Source organism: Chrysemys picta, unplaced genomic scaffold, assembly GCF_011386835.1.
Source record: "Chrysemys picta bellii isolate R12L10 unplaced genomic scaffold, ASM1138683v2 scaf154, whole genome shotgun sequence".
Lineage (NCBI taxonomy): Eukaryota > Metazoa > Chordata > Testudines > Emydidae > Chrysemys > Chrysemys picta.
Window position 1 is genome coordinate 1 of NW_027052861.1, and position 24,218 is coordinate 24,218.

Genomic DNA, 24,218 nt, shown 5'->3' on the forward strand with positions numbered 1-24,218 from the left:
CAACACCTAACAAGAGGCAAGATAAATAAAAATCAGATAAACTTATCTTGACCTGCATTCTGATTACCAAGAATCTTCACTCCCCAGGAATGAAGATTATTTAGATAGAATCAATAATACAGAATACGCCATATAAAGCAATTCAGAATCACCATTTACCCTGACTCAATACTTTAAGGAGAAGAACACTCTGATGGCTTGGATACCATCTGCCAAGACATTGTATCTTATCGGATTCAGTGTTGTTGAAAGCTATGACACTGATAGAAATAGAGCAGACATTTGTCTGACACTTCATCGAGAGGCCTTCGGGAGCCACTGAAGGAAGATCAGTCAATAGGCAGACAAATGTAACTGGGGCCGAGCTGTGCACCCAGCAGGCCAAACATGGTTCCCCACACACCTGGAAATGTGAGTTACGGGGAGGCAATGCGGGGTAATCACGATGGACAAGGAAGCTTTCCTCACCAAGTGAATGATGGACATCGTACTGGAAAAGGGGGAGGGAGGGATGCTGATGCTCTGTGTAATTCAAAACTGAGTAGGCTAATGTACATTCATGCCTGGCAATAACTGAGGGAACATTGTTAGGGGGCTTATTCCTTCACCCTCTCACTTCCCTGGTCCTTCTCGCATGAACAGAGAGTAACAAGTCCGAAGGTGCAAACAATTCGATGAACTTCCAGGAAGCATGATTCCAGTTTCCTTCTCAATCCAAGATACGCAACTTCAGCTACGTGAATAGCATAGCTGAAGTCGAAGTATCTTGGATCGAATTACCTGGGGTCCAGACAGCGCGGGATCGGTGGCCGTGGCTCCCCCGTCAACTGCACTACCGCCGCTCACTCTGGTGGAGTTCCGGAGTCGACGGTGTGCACGTTCGGGGATCGATATATCGATCCCAGATAAATCGATTGCTACCCGCCGATACGGCGCGTAGTGAAGACGTACCCTAGTGTCCCCCTTCCCAGCTCTGACACCACAGAGCCTTGCCTGTGTCCCTGTTCCTGTTCCCATTCCCTGTTCCCATTCCTGCCCTTAGCAAAACATGATCCCAATTCCCCACCCACAGTCTCTGTTCCCATTCCCCCCTTACTTCCTGATTGACTGCAGACTATATAGTAAAACTTGAGTTCTGCTTAGCTAGGGTTACCATATTTCAGCAAGCAAAACAGAGGACGGGAGGAGCCCCGCCCCTGCCCCTCCCACTTCCCACCCCCCAGAACCCCCAACCCTCCCCCCGTTCCTTGTCCCCTGACTGCCCCCTCCTGGGACCCCTGCCCCTAACTGCCCCCCAGGACTCCACCCCCTACCTAAGCCTCCCTGTTCCTTATCCCCTAACTGCTCCTTCCTAAGACCCCCCCCCCCCCACAGTGCTGGCCCTGCACAGTGCTGCTGGAGCCGGGCGCGGGGCTGCCGGGGAGGAGCTGCCGGCTCAGAATGCAGGGAGGGAGGGAGGAGGAGGAGCTCCTCTACAGCTGCTCCGGAGTCCAGCCCGTGACTTTCCTGCAGCCCTCCCAGCCGCTCGCTCTGCTCTGCCGGGGGGGGGGGGAAATCCCGGACATTTTGAGTGATTTACAAATTCCCCCCGGACGCTATTTTTAGCACAAAAAGGAGGACATGTCCGGGTAAATCCGGACGAATGGTAACCCTAGCCGACCCAGGCTGGAGACGCGCCTCCTCCCCCCACACCCTCCTTACCTGCTTCAGGCTTCCCGCGAATCAAATATTCGTGGGAAGCAGGGGAGGGGGCGGAGTTGGGGCGGGGACTTTGGGGAAGGGGCAGAGTTGGGGTGGGGGGGAATGGGCGGGGCCCCGTGGAGTGTCCTCCTTTTGGAGGCTCAAAATATGGTAACCCTAGGGTCGGCCCGCCCAGCACTGCCAGTCCCCGGCCCGGCCCCCGGCCGAGCACCTCCGGCCCGCCCAGCACTGCCGGCCCCCGGCCGAGCACCCCCGGCCCAGCCTCGCCGACTGCCGGCCCCCGAGCCCCCGGCCCGGCCCGGCCGACCTCCGTCCCCCAAGCCCCCGGCCCGGCCCGGCCGACCTCCGTCCCCCGAGCCCCCGGCCCGGCACCGCTGACCGCCGGCCCGCATGTCCCGATTTTCCCGGACATGTCCGGCTTTTGGGGATTTCCCCCTGGACGGGGATTTGGAGCCCAAAAAGCCGGACATGTCCGGGAAAATCCAGACGTATGGTAACCCTACTCTATGCACGGTAAGAGAAGGGACAAAGGAAGCAGCCATTAAACAGAAGACTAGATCCTGGATGAAATTTGGCCAGTAAGACTGTTGAGAGCTTTGCTTTGAATGTAACACAATTTGTTAAGTTAGGCGCCAATTGTGTTTTATCGTCATTTTTCTTCTAACCATTTTGGACGTTTATGCCTCCTTACTTGTATTCACTTAAAATCACTCTCTTTGTAGTTAATAAACTTGTTTAATTGTTATATCTAATCGAGTGTGATTAAATTGAAGTGTCTGGGAAACTCAATTAGGTGTAACAAATTGTGCATATTATTTCTTTTAAAGAAATATGGACTTTTTATGAATTTGTCTTGTGCAGAGAGGGCTTGGCATTACAGGACAGATATTGCTGGGGGAACACCCTGAAATATAACCAAGGTGTGGCTGGCTGGTAGGATTGCCAAATTTCTAATCACACAAAACAGAACACCTCTGCCCTGTCCTCTCTCTTCTTCGAGGCCCCGCCTATGCCCTGCTCCTTCTCCGAGGCCCCGCCTCTGCTTGCTTCATGCCCCTCTCCAATCGTTGCTCACTCTTCTTCACCCTCATTCACTTTCACCGGGCTGGGGCAGAGGATTGGAGGGGGAGGCGAGGACTCTGGCCTGGGGGGTGCAGGCTCTGGGGTGGGGCCAGGGATGAGGGGTGCGGGGTTCCAGCTGCAGTTACTGCAGCTGCAAGGAAGCAGCTGCCAAGACCCTGCAGCCTCTGGGCACATGGGTGGTCCTGCAGCTCTACACATTGGTCACTGTACCCTCTACACATTGGAGCACTTAGGGGCCACAGGGACTTAGTGGCCACTTCTAGGAGCCACGTGGCGCTGGGGCAGGCAAGGAGCCTGCCTTAGTCCCAAGCCCCTGCTGCACCGCCGACTGGACTTTTAACAGTCCACCAGAGCCACCAGGGGCCCTTTTCGACCAGGCGTTCTGGTGGAAAACTGGCTGCCTGGCAACCCTACTGGCTGGCTGCTGCACACACACAGACGTAGCTGGGAGGGACTTGCATGCTGGAGGCTGTTTGTGAGCAGTCCTGACTGGTGCGTACAGCAGCAAAGCAGTGAAAAGGGAACCCCAGGTTAGGGGGAAAGGGTGACACAGCTACGCACTAGTCTAGATTGTCCCCTGGGTATGTCACACCTGCCTTCTGCAGGGTTTTGTGACTCACAGTCTAAGGCGTCAGTCTCTCCCCCATTTGTTGTGCAGGAGCTCAGGCGCCTAACTCAGGCTTTGTGAATCCCAGTGATTTTTCTAGGTGCCTAGAAGTGAAGTGTTGTGACGCTCAGCATCACTGTGCCTAACTCCTGTTGTGTATTCAGACCGTCGGGCCAACGTCCCTTTGTGGAGCTGGGCCTAATCTCATTTTGTAATGGCAGCACAATATCATAATCTTGTGCTTAGAGTTTAGACATGGAGCCCTGGGTGAACTTGATTTTCTCTGTGAACTGCTGCATGTGAATCAGATTAAAGCAAAGTGGCAGCACATCACAAGTCAAATCAGCTTTAAGGAAACCCACGAAACCAAAAGAAGGGGTTACTCTCCTGTGCAGTAACTGTAGTTCTTCTAGAGGGTGTGTCCCTAGGGGTGCACCACACTGGGCCTGCGTGTGCCCCTTGTGCCCTGCATCTAGGCCAGTGGCTCTCAAACTTTTGTACTGGTGACCCCTTTCACATAACAAGCTTCTGAGTGCGACCCCCTCCCCTATAAATTAAAATTTATTTTTTTTAAATTAACCATTATAAATGCTGGAGGCAAACCGGGATTTGGGGTGGAGGTTGACAGCTCACGACCTCCCATGTAATAACCTCGCGACTCCCTGAGGGGTCCTGACCCCAGTTTGAGAACCCCTGGTCTAGGCCATATCAGGCTGCATGGTCAAACAGTCCGCTGAGTTCCTTCTGCACCACCAAGTCTGAGCAGAAACTCTGAAGCAGAGGGGAGGCGGACGGGTAGTGGGGCATCCAGAGGGGGACACATCTCAAAGAACTACAGTTACTACACAGGGGGAGTAACCCCTTTTTCTTCTTCAAGTCCTATCCCTACTACCGCTCAGGGTGATTTCTGAGCAGTATCCCCAGTAGGAGGAAGAAGCTTTGGAATGGAGTCCAGAACAGAAGAGAAAATTGCGTTGCTGACTGCAGCATCAGACCTGGAGACATCGACTAATGCATAGTGTCTAGCGAAAATATCTACTGAAGACCACATATCGGTCCTGCAGCTGTCTGAAATGGGCACATTTTAAAGTAGATCTATAGATGTAGACTGTGATCTGGTTGAATGTGCCAAAATACTGATAGGGAGTGTAATGGCGACAGCTTGGTATCAAGTTGTGATTCAAAAGTCTCTGGATGGAAATGACAAATCCCTTAAATCTATCTGCAATCAAAATGAATAGTCTATTGGATTTGTGAAATGGTTTAGTTCTGTCGAGGTAGAAGGCTTCTGCCCTCCTGACATCTGGAGTGTGGAGAACTGTCTCCTGGTGGGAAGTATGTGGTTTTGGGAAGAAAACTGGCAGCTATATGGTCTGATTCAGGTGAAAATTGGAAGTCACGTTAGGGAGAAAGCTGGGATGCAGTCGGAAGGAGACCTTCTCCTTGTGAAACATTGAAAGGGGGTGTGGGGAGGGGCTGCCATGAATGCACCAATCTCGCTGACTCTGTGAGCTGAGGTATAAGTATGAAAGGGATTTTTGAGCCATTGGTGATCCACTGAATCTCTGTTTGTTTGCAGGAGTGTAGATGCCCAAAGTGCATAATATGGTCCTGGAATCTTTAAGGGGGATTTAATGACTTGTCAGTGTTCTCTGCAAACAACTTTCATCTGCCAAATTGAAGAGCCTCAACTGTATTCTGAATTTCCCTGGGGAAGCCAGACAATATCAGCCAGGAAGCCCGGCACAGAACTGCCGCCACAGAGATGCAGTGTCTGTATCATCAAGAGCTGCCTGCAAAGACATTCTTGCCAACAACTGACCCTCAGCAACAATTGCCTGGAATTGTTCTCTTTGATCCGAGTGAAGGCATTCAATAAATGACTCAAATTATGTATAGTTGGTAAAGTATTTGGCCATAAATGCTGGGTAATTTGCATAGAGGAATTGCAGCATAGCTGATGAATAGGCCTTCCAGCCTAGTGGGGTCCAAATGCTTTTGGTCTCTGTCATATGGGGTGGATTTGTAATGGTGTTCACCACATCAACAAAGAGAGGTTGGAAAACAGCAATTCAGAGTCCTTGGAGGGGACATAGTATTATTTGTTAGCCCTCCTACAAGTGGGTGTCACCGTAGCTGGGATTTGCCAGATGGTTCTAGTGGGTTCCCATAGAGCCTCATTAATGGGAAAGGTGACTCCTGATGGCGTCACAGAGTGCAGAATATCCAGCAGCTTGTGTTGGAGTTCTCCAAGATCTTCCAGTGGTATCTGCAGATTCTGGCACTGGCTTAATGTGGTCCTGGAACTGGCAAAAATCATGAACTAGCAGAAAGGCATCAGGGCCTCATCTGGGAAGGAGGTCTGAGATGTGGCTTCTTTGTCTGCCCTGGACTGCTGTTCCTGAAATGTTTCCTCTTGCTGCTGGGGAGGGGAAGTTTGGGTCTCCCTGTCATCCCAATGGGATGGGGCTGGGACCTAGAGAACTGCTGACAATAGGCAGTATAGGGATTCCAATATGTCCCTTGAGGCCATTACTGGGAAGGGGGTAGCATCCGGAGCTGCTCCCACCAGGATCGATGAGGTCCCAAAACATCTCCCCTGCCCCTTCGGGAAAGGGGTGTGTGTGTGTGAGGATGCTTTGGAGAACCTTGCACAAAAAGAGAGGAGGTAGAGGGAAGGTCATCTGGAGCAGCTCCCAGAGAATGGGACTGGCGGGACAATGGCACCGGGGAGGCAAAGGGATCTGGAGATGGGGGATTCTCGATACCGAAAGGTGCTCTGTGGCTGCTACCAACAGAGACTGAGGTTCAGCACTCATCACCAATTCCTTTTGTAGTCTGACGTCCTGAGGTACCGAGAGCTTTTGTGGTACCGAGAGGTGTCTGTCCTTTTCTGATGGCAATGGAGTCCTGGGGTGCCACGGGGCTGGTGCAGATGAGGTTGAAGGCTTTCATGGTACCTCAGCAGTTGGTAAGGATATTGAGAGTGGAGTCTGAGATGACAGTACTGCTCCTTCTTGTTTGGTGCTACCAGGGTCTTCCCAGAGCTCTGGTTGGACTTAGAATCGTGGCATTTTCCCATGTCCACCATATTGGAGGAGCCTCTTCCACCTTGAGGAAAACCTCTCAGAGGCTGTAGATCTGGCTGGAGTGAATTCTTTTTGTGGAGGAACCCCTGGGAAGGGCACTAGATTTGCTCTTCTGGGAGACTTCAGAGGAAGGCTCTGAGAATTTCTCCTTCCCAGAAGAATGCTGAGCTGAGGTGGAAGGGCCCTATTTGCCCCTGGTAACTGACGTCCAGGGGTTTCCTGACCTGGCTCAGGAGCAGGCTGGAGGGAATTCTCCATCATAAGGTGTCAAAGTTTGACTGCCTGGTTCTTCCCAGCCCTATAGTTCAGGCCTAGGCATACATTGCACTTCTGCAGCATGTATGATTCACCCAGGCATCTTTACAAGAGAGGCAGCATTTGAGCTGAATGAAGCGGACATGCCCCTTACAGGGGAGTCTGTGATGGATCCCGCACTTTCTCTTCTTGTGAGGGTGTTCAGGGCGCCATTTCTCGCCCCTGATCTGGGGTATTAACTGTCCCACTAGTATCCCAGAAAAGGGAGTGGAGAGGGAGGGACCCCAGCCCGACCTCTACTCCGGGTCCCAGCCCAGGGGCCCTTGGTATAGTGGCAAACCACTTGAACTAGTGATTCCTTCCCCTGGGCTACTTTCTTCTCTGGCCCTTCAGCTTGTGGAGCTTCCTGCCCTCTCTCTGCTTGGGCTAAGTTTCTCCCAACCCCTTGTGTCTGTGGAGTTCCTCTGCTCGGTACAAGCTGGGTTTCCCTTTACCAAGGGTCTTGGGCTTCTGGCCCGCCACTGCACTTTTCCAAACTCTCCTCTGCTTCCCTCCAAACTGCTCTCCTTCAAACTGCTCTCTGCTCCAACAACAAAGCACTCTGCTTCAGTTCCTCCAACTGTCTGATTGAAGCAGGGGGTTTTTTATCAGGTGACTGGCTTCAGGTGCTCTAATTGGTCTAATTGGCTTCAGGTGCACTAATTAAACTGTAGCAGCGTCTCTTCCCTCTACAGGAAATATGGTTCTCAACATCCTGGGGCTTCCATATAGCCCATCTATCACTCTCCTGCTGCCATCTGGCCATGCTGTATCACAATATATATACCTTTATTTTCTATCAAATGGAGAACAAATACCTAACAAACTGACTAATAAAAAGATACAAGCTACTGTGGTAGATCAGAAGCAGATATACTTGGGGGATGGTTTGCACGCGCAACCTGATATTGCCTTGTCAAGGCTGATTCCCCATTCCGGCACTTTGAGTGCAGAGGGTGGGGGCCCGCAAGGATTTTAAAAGTTAATACTGGCCACTCCAGGCTTCTAAACTCCCAAGGTTACAGTTTCTCTCTGACCTTGGCTTGGTAAACACTGCCATCAACCAAATGCAAAACCCTTTTTGGAACCCAAGAAGACACCCTTGGGAATTCCTTCTGGTGAGGTACCCTCAAGCCCTTTCACCTCCGCCCCCTTTGGGGAAGAGCTGAGAAAGAAAACAAAGGAAATTAGCTGTTGCCACCAGTTAATTAAACATGTGCACAAATCTCTTAGGACACCAAAAATCCAATCATGTGCTATACAACAGCGCTTCTGGGATTATCCGTTTCAGTCTAACATCTCTTTCTACCTTCTTCAGACTCACTCTTTTCAGCCGCCTCTATGAATTTCTCTTTTCTAAAGTCTTTGTAGTCTTCTTTGATCTTCACACAAATTCCTTTGCACAGTGTTCTGTATTCTTTGCCCATTTTTCCTTCTAATTTCATGCGCACCGTCCTTGCCATCAGATTCACAATTTCCTCACTGATCCTCTGCTTGCATCCCAACATTTTCAATGCTTTTCCCTTCTTAGCTGCTGAGATTAGCTGTGAGATAAACTATTCAGAGGCCTCATCGATGTCCTTGTTGACCTTTATACTCAAGGTTCATTTCACTCACTTCCTGTACAAATGCCTCTTCGTTGAAGTGCCATTTTTGCTTCAGTTTCTGGCTATCTCTCAACTTCATAGACATTGTCAACACATATTTTGAGCGGAACATATTTTGAGCGGGCTGATCCTGTGAAAATGATTCGTTCTCGTATTGTCGCTACATCATTAAAGATTCTTCTGGTATCCGTCTTTATATAATCAATCTGATTCAGTGCGACTCCATCCAGATGTTTCCTTGTCCACTGCCGACAAGGTTCTTTTTCAAATATTGTGTTCATTATGTGGAGATGGTTTGCCTCTCTGAATGCAACCAGACAATCATTTCTTACACCTTTACTGAATTTTCTCACATACTTTTCTTTTTCAATCTTTTTTCCACTTACTATTGCATTGAAGTCCCCTTGGATAATTGTGTAGGTGGATCTTTTCTGCATTACCTCCTCCAGCTCTTCGTAGATATGGTCCATTTCTTCATCTTCCTCTTGCTGCGTGGGAGCATACACCTGAATAATTTGAATCGTTCTCCTTCATTTTATCTGAAGCGTGAGACCTGCTATTTGGGGTGACACGATGTTGCCGCTAACTATCCTTGGAACTGTTTCTTTCCTGACAATGACTCCTACACCGCCAATCCTTGCTCTATTGTCAAGTGATCTTCCTAGGAATACTTGCTCTCAGCTTTTCCATTGTGCAATGAGGTCTTTTATTCTTGTGTCAGAGGGGTAGCCGTGTTAGTCTGGATCTGTAAAAAGCAACAAAGAGTCCTGTGGCACCTTAAAGACTAACAGATGTAGTGGAGCATAAGCTTTTGTGGGTGAATGCCCACTTCATCAGATGCATGTCTTTTATTCTTGTTTCACATAACCCTATGACCTCGGCTTTTATTGATTTTCTGACTTCAATGTAAATATCGATATATGAATCGGATGACAGTGTTCTTGTGTTGTGACTTGCAACAAATAGTTAGACTAGCCTCTGTTTTTCGTCCTGTGTTATCCCAGGTCAGGCTGACGCATGAGTCTGAGCTGTTTTCCAGTTTATTCTGCATTGTGTGGCTTGTTTGGCAGGAGAATCTTGCAGCAGTGCATTCGGGGTGCCAACCCTTGTGTCCTGTAGCTGCGGTACCCCCTCCACTTTGGCCAGGTTGCCCTAGCTTAATAGAGGTATGGTCAGACTACCTACTACCCTGGAGGCTAGCTCAACACCATCTCAGCTTGGTAAGACCTGCCACAGCATATGCTCTGCCCTACTTCAAACCCCTTTCACCCTCACACCAATGCTGAAGTAGGGAGGCAGGATTTTGGGGGGGGGCCCTCATGCCCTTCCCAAATGGGAGAGTTTAATTCTCAGCACTCTACATTCAGCATTTTCTGCTTTGCTGTCAAGAGGACCCCTGCCCCCAACACAGACAGACAAACTTAACGGTGCCCCCTTCAATCCCTGCCCTCAGTGGTCCCTCAGGGAGATTGCATTACTTTACCCTCCCTCCACCTCTGCCAACCAGCATCAAGTATCTCCCAGCTCAATGGTGCTACTCAGGCACCGCCAGGGTCCATGGGATGTTATGAATGGGAGCACTGATCTGGAGCTCAGTAAGGCACAGAGACAAGGGCAGTTAGGTGGAGGAGCTGTGAGGTGCTGCCATATTCCCAGTTCCTATTGCCATCCTCACAGGGGCAGAATCGCTACTGGTCCCCCAGAATAGCTGTGTCTCATTTATGATGATAAACAGATATCTGCCTACACTATCCGCAAATCCTGAACCAGCAATCACAGTCCTCGGTAAACACCCACATCAGGAATGTGACAGAGCAATGAATATATGAGAGCAGGTGAGGGACTGAGATGTGGCACATTGAACAAACGGGAAATTGATGGAGAATACTTAGAAAATCGTGACAGTGACGCCACCTGCCAGTCCCAACCTTTTCCCAGCTGGTACAATCCTGTCCCAGCTGGGGACACATGTGGGTATGTTATAAATACTGCAGTAAGGAACATCCTCACAGTATGTAAGACACACGCCGCTGCTTTCACCAAACGCCAACCTCCTCCCCTGAGAAGAACCGACGTTCATCCAGAGCCAAAGGAATAAACTTGAAGGATGTTTTGCCCCTACCACAAAAGGAGATTGGATCTGACCTGGGTTTGGTGGTGTTGAAAACTGTTAGACAAGTGGGGAAATGCTTGGCCTAGACTGGGAGAGACTGGCCAGTTGTCTCACAGTTCATGGAAAGGCCTTCAAGGGCCCTAGTGCAGAGAGCCTTTAACAGGCAATAAATGTCATTGGGGCCCAGGGTGCGTATCATTCCTGGATCCCCACACAGGATGACAGACACCTGGAAATGTGAGTTACAGGAGATGGACTGGGAACAGTCACAGTCTAGACAGGGGAGTGCTCTGAAACAGACTGAACGATGGACCACCCCTTCATATGGGAAGAGGGAGGGATTCATTCTCTTCTGAACAGAGTGTAGCTGTGCAAATATTGTCTGGATGCCTTGAGTAACTCCATGGTCAATAGGCTAATGCAGATTCACTCCTGGCCAGAACTCAGAGGCATCCCAAACAAAGAGTGTAGAGACAGGGCCCTAGCCCAGAGAACTGGCTCAACTGCCAGTCCCTCAGAGAACTGACACAAGCTACTGAATCTCTTGGAGGCTAACGCTGAAGGCGCGAAGCTCTGAGATGAGGGCAGCTGTAATCCAGTATCTCCAAAGATGGGCTTTTATTCTTCAGCTTTCACCTCATTATCTAGTCCTCCTGGCCTCATTAGGCTGCTATAGTGACTCTCCAGACTGAAGGTGTGTGAAGCACTTGGAGCTTCCTGTAATAATCTATGAATACTTAAGGCCCTTCGGTTTTAGTTTTTCAAATTTTTTTTAATTGCCTGGGTTTTACAAAAGCTGTTATTCAGTTTTTACTATTTTCATCCAATTTTTGGACCTCTCCAGTATATGAAAATACAGATTATGTTAAGAACAGCCAATACATTATATTAGATAAATGTGTTTATGTCAATAACAAATTAGCCTAAATGGAAAGGTGATGCTGTCTGTTAAAATAAGGCAATGTAGTGGAAGATCTACACACACACACGCATCCACATATGTAAGCACGGTCTGAATGAATTCCCGACAGCTAGCTGGGAGTGGGAGAGAGTTCAGGAAAAAACTGTTTACATGAACACACCTAGGCTATGGCTACACTGGCGCTTTACAGCGCTGCAACTTTCTCGCTCAGGGGTGTGAAAAAACACCCCCCTGAGTGCAGCAAGTTACAGCGCTGTAAAATGCCAGTGTAAACAGTGCCCCATCACTGGGAGCCGCGCTCCCAGCGCTGTAAGCTAATCCCCTTGGGGAGGTGGAGTACCTGCAGCGGTGGGAGAGCTCTCTCCCAGTGCTGGCGCCGCGACCACACTCGCACTTCAAAGCGCTGCCGTGGGAGCGCTCCTGCAGCGGCGCCTTGGAGTTTCGAGTGTAGCCATGCCCCTACTCTGCCTAGATATACAGCAGATGGAGCTGTGTTGCTCAAATAAATCAGCTTTGGCTGGTGCTGGGTTACAAATCACTCTAGTACTGAATGAAGGAGTAGTGAAATATTGTTTCAATGATGTCATTATTGTAGGAACAACGGGGAGCAGAACTGTGCTTAACCTGTCCCAAATGAGGGGGGGTCACCATCAGCTGACCAGCTTGTTAAGCCAGGGCCTGGAATGCCAGAGGCCTATGAAAGTAAGGGGGGACAGATGTACCAATCAGGAAGTGTGGAGTCTTCTTAAGGGTCTCTGGTCTGGTTTAACCTGTTCCTCCCCACTGTTCAAAGAGAGAGCTAAATAGACTTCATTAGGAGCCCCTTCATTATTTTAAAATCTCAGTTGGAGCTGAAAACAGTTGTGGTTGGGCAGTGTCTCTGCCCACCCTGCTAAGAGCTAAAAATCACTGAGAGCTAAAATTGCTTGTGGTGGGACCGTGTTTGTGCCCAGAGCTGAAAATCACTAAGAGACTGACCTGCAGACGTCACAGCATGAGAGGCAGGTGGCAGTAGAAGGTGACTGACAGTCAGCTGGCGAGGTGGCAATTGGCAGAGCCCGGAGGTGAGGCGCAGTGACGAAGAAGAGCGGGGCACCAATCGGCTGTCAATGCAGCTGGCAAAGAGGAGCGGCACGCAAGTGCTCGGGCAACAGAGCGAGTAATGTGCCTCTTTTACCCGCGCCCTCCACCCAGGGTGGGAGGTGAATTCTGCAGATGCACCTCTGGACTCTGGGTCTGCACTGTAAGGCCTGGTCCACATTGGGGGACGGGGGGTCGATCTAAGATACGGAACTTCAGCTACGAGAATAGTGTAGCTGAAGTCGACATATCCTAGATCAACTTAGAATTACTTCGCGTCCTTGCGGCGCGGGATCGATGGCCGCGGCTCCCCCGTCGACTTTGCTTCCGCCTCTCGCCAAGCTGGAGTTCAGCAGTCGACGGGAGAACAATCAGGGATCAATTTATCATGTCTATACTACACACGATAAATCAATCCCCGATACATCGATTGCTACCCGCTGAGCCGGCGCGTAGTGTGGTGTGCAGAAAAGGGACGGACACGTGAAAGGGACTTTTGGGTTGCTGGACTTAAGAACCTGAGGGAGAAGGACACAGCCCAACTTATTTGTAGGTGGGTCTTTTGCTCATGGTTTATGTTATGAACCCTCCATTTTCCCAAATTAATGCTGAGTTACTTCCCTCCTTTCATTAAAAGTTTCTCTGCTACACTCAGACTCTGTTTGTGAGAGGGGCAGTATTTCCTCTAGAGGTGCCCAGGTCACTGGGTGGAGGCTCAAACCAGTTTTGTGTTGTATTGACTGGCAGAAGGGTTCCACTTGCATACTTGTACATACTAGTTGCTTTAAGACTGAGCCGATCACAACACATCTTCTAATCTTCTCTTGCTCTGGCCATCCTTCGCCATGTTTGTCCATAGGTCCTTGTTAAGAAATCATCCCACCGGAGGCCAATCGCATGGCTGTTTCAGTTCTCGCGGATGCCACTCAGATATAGCTGCAGTCCATCTGTTGTCACTGAGTCAGGCCACATGTCCCGCCCACCGCATTTTGTGGAGCTTGCTTTTGACAACATCTCAGACTCCAGACTGCTGCCTAATTATTTCATTGGGGATGCGATTGCGGAGCGAAATGCCCAAAAATGTTCATTCCATTGCCCTCTGTGTGACAGACAGTTGATATTTTTCAGTCTTCATCAGCGACCGTGTTTCGCTGCCATATAGCATCGCTGGAAGCACGGTCAAGTTAAAAAGATTTGCACGAGTTGTTTTGCTGATCTTTCCTTGGAAGATGTCCCTGATGTCGTTGAATGTGCACCATCCAGCTTTTTTTCCTGCGCGACAGTTTGCCTTTCTGATCGTGGCGCATCTTGACTTCCTGGCCCAAATAAACGTATTTGTCAGCCTCTTGGATCTGCTCTTCTCCCTGAGTAATTTGGGTTCTTGGCAGAACATCTGATCTCATATATTTTGTTTTCAACTGGTTCATTTTTAATCCTATTTGACTACTTTTCGCAGTCAGTTCTTTAAGCATTCTCTCAAGCTGGACTGTATTTTCAGCTATCAGCTAAATACAGTTATTAAATACATTAAAGCATTAAACTGTTTTTACTTTCAATACTCTGACTTTTCTTCTGTCCTCCCGGCCCCCATTATTGTCCCAGGAAACTGTGAAGTTATTTTTTTTGCACCAATTTTCACCCACTTTTACATTAAATAAATTCCCAGGACATTTTAAAATAAAAACTGAAAATGAGAGGCCTTGTGAATACTGTGTTTTGGCCAGTGTACTGTGATTTTTACTGTGTGATGATATCGATTTAGTGTAAGAAGAAATTACTCATCTTGTGCAGTAACGATGGTTCTTCGAGATGTGTGTCCCTGTGGGTGCTCCACTCTAGGTGTCGGTGCGTCTGTGCGCTGGAGATCAGAGATTTCTCGCAGCAGTACTGGGTAGGGGGAAGGGCAGCCACTGGCACCTCCTATAGCGTGCGCCCCCCTGACTGTCCCCTCAGTTCCTTCTCTACTGGAAGTAGATGAGAGGAGAGTGGGTAGTGGAATACCCACAGGGACACACAACTCAAAGAACCATAGTTATTGCACATGGTGAGTAACTTCTTCTTCTTCATCGAGTGGTGTCCCTGTGGGTGCGCCACTCAAGGTGCTTGTAAAGCAGTACCCCTCCAGGGTGGTAGGGGTTAGGAGTTATGTATAAGTGTGTTATGAGAGCATTGTAAGGCCAACAATAGAGTCTGAGACTAGGCCTTGGGTGATAGCGTAATGCTTTACAAAAGTGAGCTCCGATGTCCAGGTTGCAGCTCTACAAACATCTATTAAGGGGACATTGTTCAAGAGTGCAATCGATGTCACCGTGGCTCGCGTTGAGTGGGATCTGATGCCCACGGTGGGTTCTTTGTGATGCAGGTGGTAGCAAGTTTGAATACAGGTAGAGACCCATTTTAGACAGTCTCTGCGTCGATATTGTAGAGCCCTTGGAGCACTCTGCTGTAGAGACGAATAGTCTTGGTGACTTGCGAAATGGTTTAGTTCTGTCCAAGTAGAAGGCTACAGCCAGTCTGACATCCAGCATGTGCAGTGTTGCTTCTCGGGAGTCATTATGTGGCTTGGGCTGGAAGGCAGGTAAGTGTATGGTTTGGGTAATATGAACATTTGTAGCCACTTTGGGCAAGAATTTTGGGTGAGGACATGACATGATTTTGTCTTTGGTAAATACAGTGTACAGTCATTCAGTCATCAATGCTCCTATTTTGCTGACACGTCTGGCAGACGTGATTGCCACTAGTAATACGACCTTCAGTGACACGTGAAGGAGCGAGTAGGTTGTTAGAGGCTCAAAGGGTGGTCTTGTGAAACATTTGAACACAAGATTGAGAGCCCATGGTGGTGCAGGTTGGTGTACTTCTGGGTACATGTTCTGTATACCTGCTAGAAAGCACCGTGTAATCGGGTGAATGAATATTGAAGCCCCTTCTCTCTGTTCATGGAGGGCCGTAATGGCAGCGAGGTGTACTTTAATAGAGCTTATGGCTAACCCCGTTTCCTTCATTTCTAGTAGGTAGCCTAGGATCATCGATAGAAGCGCCTTGGTTGCATCCAGCTGTCATTGGTGACACCAAAGGGAGAATCTTCTTCACTTGTGGCAGTAAGTATTGTTAGTGGTGAGGCAACTTTTTTTTACCTATTTTACTTTCTCCGAACAGTTCAATTCCCCATGTTGGAACCAAAGAGGAGCCACGCTTTGAGATGGAGTTTCGCTGGGTCTGGATGGAGCGTCAGGCCCTTGTTCTGGGACAGGAAGTCCATCTGGAAAGGCAGCAGTTGTGGGGCACAGACTGCTAGACGTGAGAGGTACGGAAACCAAGTCTGTCTGGGCCATGTGGGGACAATGAGAATGATGTATGCGGTGTCGAGTCGTATCTTGCGGATGACCCATGGGATCAGTGGTAACGGCGGGAAGACATACATGAGTGACACATTCCATGGGATGAGGAAGGCATTCCATGCCCTGGAGCAAAATAGTGGACATTTGTGATTTGTTGCTGAGGCGAAAAGGTCGATTACTGGGTGACCCCATTTTCGGAATAGTGTGTTGAGAACCCTGTTGTGGATTTCCCACTCGTGTTCCTGTGAGAAGTGCCTGCTGAGGTTGTCGGCTGTAGTGTTTTGGCACCTTGGTAGGTATGATGCTGTGATGTTTATATTGTTGCGGATGCAGAAGCTCCATAAATTCATGGCTTTTACACATAGCGAGTGAGACCTGGCTCCTCCTTGGCGATTGATATAAAACATGCACTCCACATTGTCGGTGAGAATAGAGATTGAGGGCTCATGTGTGAGTGGAAGGAAGTGTCGGCATCCATTGTGTACCGTCCAGAGTTCCAGGAGATTGAAATGTAGGTGATTTTCCATCGCAGACAACTTGCCTTGTACATTGTGATGACCCAAGTGGGTACCCCAACCCATCAGGTAGGTGTGACGGATTGGATCACAGAAAACTCCCTTAGGACTTGCCAACCGATGTGCCAAGACTTTCCTGCCCTGACAGCTTAAGACTCCAGCACCCTGTCTTGTTGAGCCAGACATGCCAGTCTGCTCCAACACAGACCCAGGGTCTGAATTACTTGCCCCAGAGCTGCAGACTTAACTGAAAGAAACTTACAGAAGTGCTCCTGTCTTTACCACTCAGATGCCAAAGTGCCAATGCGGTCCAAACCCCAAATAAATCCATTTTACCCTGTATAAAACGTATACAGGGTAAACTCATAAATTGTTCGCCTCTATAACACTGATAGAGAGATATGCACAGCTGTTTGCCCCCCAGGTATTAATACATACTCTGAGTTAATTAATAAGTACAAAGTGATTTTATTAAATACAGAAAGTAGGATTTAAGTGGTTCCAAGTAGTAACAGAGAGAACAAAGTCAATTTCCAAGCAAAATAAAATAGAACACGCAAGTCTATGTCTAAGAAATCTGAATACAGATGAAACCTCACCAGTTTCAATAAGCTTCCTTTTACAGACTAGTCTCCTTCTAGTCTGGGTCCAACAATCATTCTCACCCCCTGTAGTTACTGTCCTTTGTTCCAATTTCTTTCAGGTATCCTTGGGAGTAGAGAGGCTCTCTCTTTAGCCAGCTGAAGACAAAATTGAGGGGTCTCCCAAAGGCTTAACTAGACTTTCCCTTGTGGGGGGAGACCCCCTTCCTCTCTCCTATGCAAAATCCAGCTCCAAGATGGAGTTTTGGAGTCACATTGGCAAGTCACATGTGCATTCATGACTGAATTTCTTACCAGACAAGCCACATTCCTGGGAAAGCTTCAATGTGGATTGGCATCTTCGAGTTCGTTGTTGGCTTAAGTGGTTCTTGATTGGGCATTTAATTTGCACATTCCCTTCTCAATAGAAATCAAGCAAGTATACCGCCAATATTCCTAACTTCAAGTACAAAAATGATACATGCATACAAATAGGATTAATAGATTGTGTCGATCATAACCTTTACAGAGATATGTTACATGACATATGTAGCATAAAACATATTCTAGTTATGTCATATATACATTCATAAGCATATTCCATAAAGCCTTATAGGGGGCACTGTCACGGGAGGCATCTGTTGTAATAGTCACTGATGCGGGGGGTGTCTTGTTGAAAGGGAATCCCGGAGCATACATTCCCTGGCTGTGTCCACCATTGTAGGGTGAGGATAATATTTGGTGGTAGTGTCACACATCTGTTGAGATAGTGTTTGCTGGGTGCATAGACCATGTTCAACCAGTGCTGCAGACAGCGTATATGGAGTCTGGCATACTTTACTACGAAAGTTGTAGCTGACATATGTCCCAGAATCTGAAGGCATGTCCTCACTGAAGTTTGTGGTCTGATGATCACCGTGTAAATAAGATTGGTCAATGCAGTGAAACTGTGGTTTGGCAATATTGCCTTGGCTTGTATGGAGTCTAGGTCGGCTACAATAAACTCCAATTGCTGGGTTGGTTCCAGGGTGGATTTCTTTTCGTTCATCTGTAGATCTAGTTGGTGAACCGGGTCTATTGTGGTCTTCAGCATGCCTGCCGTTTCTTCTCGGTTTGCACCTCTGAGAAGACAATCATCCAAATAGGGAAAGATTATGACTCCATTGTGTCATAAATGTGCTGCTACTACCACGAGCGTTTTTGAGACTACGCAGGGAACAGTGGACAGTCCGAAGGGAAAGACCCTGTATTGGTAGTGATTGGGTCCGCCTGTGAACCTCAGGAACCATCTGTGGGCAGGATGTATTGTAATATGGAAGTATGCATCTTGGAGGTTAAGGGCTGCAAACCATCTAGCGCTGGGATTATTGTGGCCAGAGTGATCATTTTTGTACCTGTGGTTGCATACGAACCTGTTGAGTTTTCGGAGATCTAAGATTGGTCTCCATCCCCTCCTTTCTTCTCTGTCAGGAAATATTTGGAATAAGAACCCCTCCCTTGGTATTGATGTGGTGCTGGTTCTACAGCACCCAGCAGTAGGAGGTAGTCTACTTCCTGTTGTAGAAGGTGATCGTGATAGGGGTCCCTGAAGAAGGATGGGATACGAGGGAGGGTAGGGGGAATGGCTGTGAAAGGACTGGTGTAGCCGGATTGTATGATCTCCAAAACCCATTGATCTGTGGTTATCGCAGCTGAGGCATGGTAAAATGGGCGTAGGCGGTGACCAAAACTGTGGAATGGGGTATCTGTTGGCACTAGAGATATGGGAGGTGGTGCATACCCTCGACCAAGACCTCAAAATTGTGGCTTAGATGTAAATGGACGGGTGGACGAGGTCTGGTTCTGTGTAGCTCGTCATCTCTGAGCCCGTTGTTTGGGTCTGTTCTGAGTGAAGTATCGTGGTTGTTGACGGTTAAATGAGGTGTCTCGTGACCTGGTTTGGTGTAAAGTGAGGGCGTTTGTCAGGCGGTGGGTGTTTGCCTAGTGTATGCAGCATTGTTCAGAAGGCCTTCATGGTATGGAGACGAGAATAGTTTATCCCTATCGAAGGGGAGGTCCTCCACTTTTAGCTGTAGTTCTTTTGGAATTCCCAAAGTCTGCAACCATGATGTTCTTCTCATAACCACAGCTGTTGTGGTTCTTTAGGCAGCTATGTCCGCTACATCCATTGATCCATTGATATTAACTGACCCTCGTTGATAATGGCGTTGAGTTGAGGACGTTTATGCTTGGGGAGGTCTTCCACGAGCTCTTGTATTTTACCATAGTTAGAGTAGTCGTAATTTGCTAGTAGAGCAGAATAGTTAGCAACTCTAAGCAGAAGAGTGGCTGACGAGTAAACTTTCCGCCCAAAGAGGTTCAATCTCTTGTGTTCTTTATCTGGCAGTGAGGAGCGTAAATGAGGCTGTTTGCTACACTGATTAGCAGCCTCTACTACTAGAAAGCAGGCTTGATGGTGTGAAAACAAAAATTCCATGTCTTTGGCTGGAACGAAGTATTTTCTGTCAGATCTTTTGTTAGTCGGGGATACCGATGCCACTGTTTGCCATATTACCTCCGCAGGCTCTATTATAGCCTCTTCAATGGGGAGGGCAATCTTGGTCAATGATGCTGGTTGTAAGTTTTTTAACAACCTATGTTGTTTCTTCTGCACCTCATGTAAGGAAATTTCTTGGCTATTTGCTACTCTTTTGAAGAGTTCTTGGAACTGTTTCAGGTCATCTGGTGTCGTAGGGATAGACGGCGTCACCGCTTTGTCTGGTGCAGAAGATGAGTAAGGGGCAGGTGGTGAATCATCCGGGTCTGCCTGAGATAGTATTTCTTCTCTTCTATCTCTGTCTCAGGAGGGTAAGAGGTTTCTCTGTGTGGTAATGATGGATGTACTCTGGAACCTCCTGTTGCTGGGGAAAGATAGGGGATCTGGTATGTGGGCCAAGGACCCCATTGTGGCCATTGCATGGGGTAAGGTGGTAATGGGTAAGGCTACTGCTGTGCATACCAGGGCAGTGAATGCTCGGAGGAATGAGGCTTAGGCTTTCCATTCCATGTAGGTCTCATCTCTGATGGGGATGAGCGTTGTCCTGAACATATCCTTCCTCACCACTATGCATGGTGCAGGAGATAAAGGATGGTACCATGCTATGTAGCTCGGGGTGTGTTCGGTGTCGAGCAGTGGCGACTGTGGTGCCGAAGAAACTGCTATGTGAGCAGGACACAGGAGTTGCGCTGGTCCCGCCTTGGGGTTGCAGTCAACTGTTGGAGCACTGACCGGTGCTGGATTCAGCTTGTTAGGCGGTAGCAAGTCTTGTATCGGTGCCGGTGGCAGCAGAATTGATCGCAGTGCCGCTGCCTGTGCCGCGCTCTGCCCCGGGGTGGCTTCCTGTTGTTTGTCCTTCGAGTTTGGAGATGACCATGACATCACTGGTTGGTTTGGTTTCTGGGAACACGTGAGTGGCTGATCAGGTCAATTAGAGCTTTGAACTGTCTATGGCAAACTGAACAAGAAATGCCACTGTGAGTAACTAGATTAACAATGGACATGCTGCTCTTACGAGAGTTACCTTGCTGGCACTTCTGCTCCGCCTCAGCAGTTCTCCTCTGCTCATAGACGGTAGCTCCAGAATGCATGAGACTTCACCAGGTAGAACGAGCATGAGCGAGATCTTCCCAAAACTCTGGGTCAATGTTGAAACACCTCAAGGATAATTTGAGGGAATCTTTGAAACTTTTATTCTGGCCTCCCTGAGAGCACTTTCTCTCCTTTAACTCACCATAAAAGATCTTCTCTGACAATGACTCATCTGACAGTCTGGTGACATGGCCTGCCCATCTCCCCTGTGATTTCATGCTTGGAGTGCCTACCCATCTGAGAACCTCAATATCTGGAACGTTGTCTTACCATCTTATCCTCATCAATTTCCTCAGACAGCCCATGTGAAAGTAATTCAGGTACACTGTCCAGGTTTTGCATGGATACCTCAGAGTTGGCAACATGATGACTTTGTAGATGTTCAGTTTTGTTTGTTGGCTAATGTCTCTGTGCTCCCAAAGGCTACACTTGCTTTGTCAATTCTGGTGTTGGTTTAATTATCCATGTGAACTTCACACAACAGTGCACTGCCCAGATAGCTGAACTTGTCCACTGCCCGGAGGGCTTGGCCATTCACTGTAATAGCAGGCCCTATATCAGGCTTTCCTGGTGCAGCAGGCTGGACATCACTTTTCTCTTCTTGATGTTGATTGTGAGACCAAAAGTGTCACAGGCTGAAGAGAACTAGTCCACACTTTGCTACATGTCAGACTCAAATCTGGCATTCAGGGAACAGTCATCAGCAAACAGATCATGAACAGCCACTTCCTGTACCTTTGGCTTTGCCTGTAGTTTCCTCAGATTGAAGAGTTTCCCATCAGTCCGGTATCTGATGCCAATCCAGACGTCACAGTCACCAAACGCATCTGTAATATGCCAGAAAACATCATACTGAAGAGCGCTGGTGCCAGCACACAGCCCTGCTTGACTCCCTTGGTGACTGGGAATGGTTCAGATGACTCACCATCTTCCACAGCACGAGCCATCATGAAATTGATGAACCACTGCAATGAATTTCTCTGGGAAACTGAATTTTGCCATGATTTTCCAAAGGCCCTCCCGACTGACTGCATCCAATGCTTTGTCAGGTCAATGAAAGTGTAGCGGGGTGGTTACCTCGCTCCTGCCCTGAAGGGCTTAAAACAGCCCAAGGGGAAGGGTTGTGGCTGGGAGGTGCTAAGCTGGGCTGATTGGGAAGCAGCTGCAGCTGGGCCACACCCCAATCAGGCCTCATCTGGCCCTATATAAAAAGGCTATGAGCCAGAGGCCAAGCAATCTCTCTCTGCCTTCAGAGGGAGAAGGGCCTGGCTGCAGTGAGCTAGAGACAGAGTACCTGAGTGGAGCAGGGCTGGGGACAGGCTGAGGAGCTGGGGAGCTCCAGCCTGGAAAGCCCCAGGCTGCGGCCTAGTAGGAGGCCAAGGAGTACTGGGGGTTGCAGAGGGCAGCCCAGGGGTAGGCCCAGGCAGCAGGTCCAAACCTAACCTTGCCTGAGATGAGTGGCCTATACTGCAGTCTGCCCCAGGGAGCGGGGGCTAGTTGGTGACTGGCAGTGGCCTTATTCGGAGGCAAGGTAAGGCTAGTGGGTGGGCGTTCCCCGGGGAGGGGAGACCCTAGTACTGAGGGGTGTACTGCCAGGGGGCAGCACCCCAGATAAAAGGGCACCAGTGTCCGGGAAGGACACGGGGGCCAAAGGACAGGCGGATCACCGGCCTGCAGAGGGTGCTCTGGGCTGGAAATCGAGCTAATTCCCAGAAGAGACCAGCAGGAGGCGCCGCAGGGGTGAGTCCGCCCCTCTACAGAAAGTCATATACAGGTTGGAGTTCTGTTCCTGACATTTCTCCTGAAGTTGAGACGCAGCAGACACCATATCTGTGGTTCCGCACCTTTTTCTGAAGCCACACTGACACGCAGGCAGGAGCCCTTGTTCAAGGCAATTCTGGCAAGAATTTTGCTGGATCTTGATAAGGAGATGCCCTAACAGTTGTTGCAGGTCTGTCTGTTATCTTTCCACTTGTACAAGTGGACGATAGATGCAGCCTTTTGTTCCTGGGGTATAGTTTTAGAGCCCACATTGACTGGAAAAATTCAGTCAGTTTCAGAGCCATGTGCAAGCCTCTGACCTTGTAGACTTCTGCTGGTATCACTTCTGCTCCAGGTTCTTTACCATTTGACAGCAGGTCAATTGCTTTCGCAGTTTCAGTCAGTAAGAGATATGGTGATATCAAACTGGGGCAGTCGATCAATTGCCTCCTCACTTACAGATTGTTGATTGAAAAAAAATCACTGGTCTGTTGGTATAAGGAGGCACCATTATCCCTATTTGGTGTATGGTGTGTAATTCCCCTGCGAATCTAGCGCCAAAACTGATCTTTCAATTTGCAAATCTCAAAATGAATGTTTTAATATTCCCCCCAAAAAGGCTTTTTTTTGTTCTCCACTGAAACAATGATAAAAAACAACATGAAGTCATGAAATGTTTTGGTTGACCCAAATATGCATTTTCATACAAAAAATATTTCAAGGGAAAAATGAAACAATGGCAGAAAAGTGCATTCCAAAACCAGAAAACCAACAAACAAAGAAACATATGACAATTACTAGTGTTTGACTTTGCAAAAATTTGAAAATCGTACAGAGTGAGAGGGCAGGGAACGGACCACTATACTACAACTTCATAACAGCTAACAGACATTAGTAATTTTTTTTCTCTTTTAGAGGAAATTCTTGCTGAAATTTTTAAGTTCCATTTTCCCTCTTCCTTCTTCCATAGTCCCCTGAAACACCTCCCACTAAGGGACGGGGCTTCCCTCGCCCATGACCCTCCCACCCAACAAAGACTCCTACTGTGACTCCCTTTCCTATGCTTCCCTCTCCCAACTCCCCCAGCCCATCACACCTCTCTGCCTCCAAGTTCTATCGTCATCCCCACAGCCAATGACTTCTCCCTGCCTCCCCTGGATCCCACCGGATCACACGGCATATTGAAGACAGGTGTGTTTTAAACCACTGATTGTAAATCTGTCCCTCTCTTTCACAAGCCCAGCACATTGTGTTCAACAGTTGGACTATCGCCATGAACATGGCAGAATGAAAGCTCATAATTTGCCTTTTTTTCTTCCTCTGTGTGATCTGAAATGAAGACAAAGGTAATTTCTGGGACCAAAGGGGTGTGTTCAAGGGAGAAGCAAAGGCTACTGCTGGAGAATCCTTCTGGCTGCAGGGGCTTGGAAAGTTTTCCTGCTTTCATCTTCCTCATGCCCATGTGGTAGGCAAGGAGGTTACATGGGTTGTTTCCCCTGTGGCCAGGGGCACTCTGCTTGAGTCTCACCCCTTGCACCATCTTCTTTTGTTGCTTCTCAAGATCGCCTCTCCCACCAGAACAATGAAGAGCCTGATCAAACATTGTGACAACAAAATCAGCTGCCTCAATTGTGCTCCAACCATGTCATCCCCTCCCTACTCAAATCCCTCCCCTGGCTCCTTCTCTACTTCTGCAAAAATTATAGCTTTTCCTCAACTTCAAGGCTCAACACCCAGGAACTGCATACTTTGTCAGAGGGGCTGCTCTACTGCCCTGGGGTTTGTGGGCTGTTCCACAACCTCAGCCAGAGGGGAATTAATTCAAACTGGAAAGGTGCAGAGATGGGCTCCCAGGATGATCAGAGACATGGAGTGACTGTCTAAGGGCTGGTCTAC